We start from the raw sequence: 5,000 nt of genomic DNA on the forward strand, positions 1-5,000 counted from the left end.
AGAAAACATGACAGAAAATAAAAGATTAAACCCAGAACACAGGTGCAAATGGAATGTTTTAGAAAATACAAAATCCTACAGATCAAAATTTATAAAACAGAAACACAAGGTCCAGTTAGTAAGACAATAAGATTCCTGTAGTGCTAAACACAGAGTGGTGATGATTAAAAATGCTGACTAAACACTTTAGTGCAATTTTATCCCAGAACGTTGTGGAACAGGGGCGTGTATGAATGCACATGGAAGAGTCCAGACTCTCTGGAACCAAACCTGGTTACTTCTCAGGCTAAATTATTTTTTATGTTGAACAAGGAGCAGCCTGAAAAATGGACTAGGGGCAACATGTGCCCTGACTTCACATGTTAACCTGAAACAGCAAACCCTAATGGAAGTAATAATGACCGTCTGACCAGTCCAACCCAGAGCGGCTTGTTAAAAATACTAACGCAAACACTACCACCATATACACCAACATTAACTCACACACCATACACTACCACCATATACACCAACATTAACTCACACACCATACACTACCACCATATACACCAACATTATCTCACACACCATACACTAACACCATACACTAACACTATATACACCAACATTAACTCACACACCATACACTACCACCATATACACCAACATTAACTCACACACCATACACTAATACCATACACTAACACTATATACACTAACATTAACTCACACACCATACACTAACACCATACACTAACACCATATACACCAACATTATCTCACACACCATACACTAACACTATACACTAACGCCATACACTAACACCATACACTAACAGCATACACTAACACCATATACACCAACATTAACTCACACACCATACACTAATACCATACACTAACACTATATACACTAACATTAACTCACACACCATACACTAACACCATACACTAACACCATATACACCAACATTAACTCACACACCATACACTAACACCATACACTAACACCATATACACCAACATTAATTCACACACCATACACTAATACCATACACTAACACTATATACACCAACATTAACTCACACACCATACATTAACACCATACATTAACACCATACACTCACACCATACAAATATGAACTGCACAAAAACTCAGTGTTAGAGAAATAAATAACCCCCCCCCTTCCCGCCCCTTATTTGTACTAATATTGCTAGCTTACTTATTTTATTTATCATGTAAAGTTGGCTCAGAGGCTAAGAGCTTTATTACTGCTCATGGTGTTTGCACTGTTCTAAAGTACATGACAATAAACCTGAAACTTGAAACTCCTCCTCAGACGTTTTCATTTCTCTTCACTCTCTCTCGGCTGTGTGCTCTGCTCTCTTTTCCTCAGCACAGTGAAATCCGCACAGTTTCGGTTAGAACAGCGCTTTACTCAGACCACCACCGGGTTCCGGGACATGTGTGTCGTCTGGGCCCTTGTGAAATGATTTGCAGTTTGTTTCTTAATCAGAGCCGATGGTTGAGACACTTGCTGGGTTAGTCAGTCAGTTCCAAAGCGGCCCGGTTCATCAGGGGCCTGAGAGTTCTGTCTGTGGGTTCTGTGATGTGGTCTGACCCTGAGCACCGGGGGTTTCCGCCCATTCACGAACAAACACTCATAGCATTAGTCAGAGACGCGCACAACTCCACTGTGTGTCAATGAGAAATCATTCTGACCTTTTGACCTGCTCAGGGTCGAGTCTAAAGGAGCGTGGTTCTGATCAGACACTGATTAGCTTTACAGTAGATGAACAGTATGAACTCCTGACTCATCTTTTGCACAAACTGAATGTTGTTGTCAAATAGCAGTGACTAACATTTCATATCTCTGAAGTTTGCTTTTTTCTCACTCACTCTCTGTTACTACAGCTGATCTGTCAGAGAATGGTGCAATGTTTCGTATCTCAGCGGGAAAATTAGGGTCAGAGCCACACACCTGTGCACACAGGGTCTCCCTCTGGTCCACTGACCTGAGGACAGTGACAGGGTGGCACACTGCAGTTCTCCGTGGTCCCTTAGGGGCAGCGTTGTTTGCACTCTGGTTGCTAGGCGTTGTGAGAGACACAGATGATCTATTGTTGTCCTCATGTAGCAGCTAATTCCAGTTTTTTCTCTGTTTGTTTTTTCCCCCTTATCGCTACCCTCCCCTTCCTGCCCCTACAGCGCCAGGGTAAGCACCCCTCCCTCCGTCCCTCCCTCTCTCTCTCTCTCTCTCTCTCTCTCTCCCTCTTTTTTTTCAGCTCTGTTTCTTGGGAACCTGTCAACAAAAACCCAAACAACTCTCCCAGAGATTTCTGTGAGCTGGGGGTTTCTTTGAGCCAAAAGCGTAAGCCATGAGAGAGTCCACAGCCAGACCAACCTCAGCATTGCCTCCCTGCTGCACTGGAACTTTACTGGCTCCCTGCTGCACTGGAACTTTACTGGCTCCCTGCTGCACTGGAACTTTACTGGCTCCCTGCTGCACTGGAACTTTACTGGTTCCCTGCTGCACCAGAACTTTACTGGTGCTAGTTTTCTCCTAGTGATGGTTGAGAGGCAATTCAGTTTGGAGAGGTCTCTAATGTTACCTCCAGCCCCACACACACACACACACACACACACACACACATCATTTCCAGACACTAGGTTTGGAACTGAAACACAGCAGTGAGTTTGCCTCTGTTGTCACAAACAAGAGTCATGTTCCCATGATCCTTTTTAGAAGAAAAACTGTCCAAACTTGTCCGAAACCCTCCTCGGTACGCTTTTAAACCAATCAAACGCTTCATGTCTTTTCTCTAAAGCCGTCTGTTTTCTGCCCTGTTATTCAGAATCTGTCATACACTCATGACATCTCTGTTTGTTATTTTGCAGCAGTGGAAATTCAGAGGTACTGTGAAAAAGATTCATTTGTGTTTTGATTTATAGTGTAAGTGTAAGGGTGTGTAACCTGAGTAAGAGGAAGTGTTTTCTGTTTGAATCAGAGCGATAGCTCACTACATACGGCAGCCTGTGTGTGCTGTTGGATCAGAAATTCTCTCTGTGATTATTAGTCTTGAGATTATTGCTGTAGCTCTAATCCTGAGCCACTGTTTGGGGGTCTGTTTGACAGCTATGACCAGTCCCCCCCCCCCACCCCCTTTCCCGGGGCAGTGCAGACGTTTATGTCAGATGTTAAAGGCTTTAGTCGTCCCCCTGAAAGAGCACGAAGACGCCCTGATGACATCATAGATGCAATGCTGATGTCATCAGACCTGAGCTGTGGGAATAGCTTTGTTGGGTTTGGGTTGGGGAGAGAGAAGAGGGTGGGGGTATCAGGTCCTCTCTCTCTCTCTCTCTCGCCCACACAGGAGGTCTTCCCCCTCAGCTGTTAGCTGCGTCACAGTGACAGTCTCTCCCCCTCAATACCTCCCCCCACCATTTCTCTCTCTCACACACACACACACACACACACACACACACACAGGGATTCCCTCTACGCACTCAGCTGTAAGTGTGATACGCCCACACACACACACCCACACACACGCATGCACACACACACAGACACACACACACACACACACACACACACACACAGGGATTCCCTCCACACACTCAGCCGTGCGTGCGACACGCCCACACAAACACGTACTCACCACTCATATTGTGCGTCTTACATACACTAGTGTGATACCACCAGAATGGAACAGGATGCAGAGAGAAACGGGGCGTGAAAGAGAGAGAGAGAGAGAGAGAGAGAGAGAGAGCGCGCGAGAGAGAGAGAGAGAGAGAGAGAGAGAGCGAGAGAGAGGGAGAGAGAGAGAGAGAGAGAGAGAGAGAGAGAGAGAGAGAGAGAGAGAGAGAGAGAGAGCGAGAGAGAGAGCGAGAGAGAGAGAGAGAGAGAGACTTCATGGCCTGTGCTGTTTTTGGTTTTAGTTTTCGGTTTTTGGACAGTGCAGAGTGTAGATGGTGATTTCTCTGTGCTTGGCTGACCCATGGAGTTTCTGTGTTTAGTATTTTAACAGACAATAAAACTGGGCCGACATACTGTCCTCTTCAGCCCAAAGAAAAAGCCTGTGATAAACAGTGTGTGTGTGTGTGCACATGTGTGTGTGTGTATGTGTGTGTATCTATGTGTGTGTCTGTGTCTGTGTTTGTGTGTGTGTGTATGTTTGTGTGTGTGTCTGTGTGTGTGTGCATGCGTGTGTGTGGGTGTGTGTTTGTGCACTCTGTCATTCTTGCTGATACTGTCATACAATGCCATCTTACAAGACACCCTTGACCTGGACAGTGCATGAAGACATAGAGAGAGAGAGACATAGAGAGAGAGAGACATAGAGAGAGAGACATAGAGAGAGAGAGACATAGAGAGAGAGACATAGAGAGAGAGAGAGACATAGAGAGAGAGAGACATAGAGAGAGAGAGACATAGAGAGAGAGACATAGAGAGAGAGAGACATAGAGAGAAAGAGGTGGGGGGGGGGCAGTGGAAAGTTGCTCTGTGGTTTCTGAGTGACGTTGAGAGTGGGGGCTCTCCCTGAGTATGCGTGTGTGTGTAAGTGTGTGTGTAAGTGTGTGTGTGTTTGCTGTCTTGACGTCTGAGACAGAGAAAATGAAAGTGCCCAGAGGTTGTGGTTTTCAGGGCTTTTTTCATGTGGGGTCAGAGAAAAGGTCAGTTCTGTGTTTACCTTTCGCTCTGGACACTCACGGCCTCTGCCATTCTCAGCTGAACAGACTTTCTGTAGAGACCGTGGAGAGAAGGAGTCCTGTGTGAATGCTTGTGTTTGAAATACTGCACAGCTCAAGATTCAAGATTAAAGAGATTCACGAGAGTTTATTGCAATTTGCACAGATACAGGCAGTACAGGTAGTACAGGTATAGGGTAGTACAGGTACAGGGTAGTACAGGTACAGGGTAGTACAGGTACAGGGTAGTACAGGTATACGGTAGTACAGGTATAGGGCAGTACAGGTACAGGGTAGTACAGGTACAGGGTAGTACAGGTACAGGGT

Source organism: Chanos chanos, chromosome 9 (assembly GCF_902362185.1).
Source record: "Chanos chanos chromosome 9, fChaCha1.1, whole genome shotgun sequence".
NCBI lineage: Eukaryota > Metazoa > Chordata > Actinopteri > Gonorynchiformes > Chanidae > Chanos > Chanos chanos.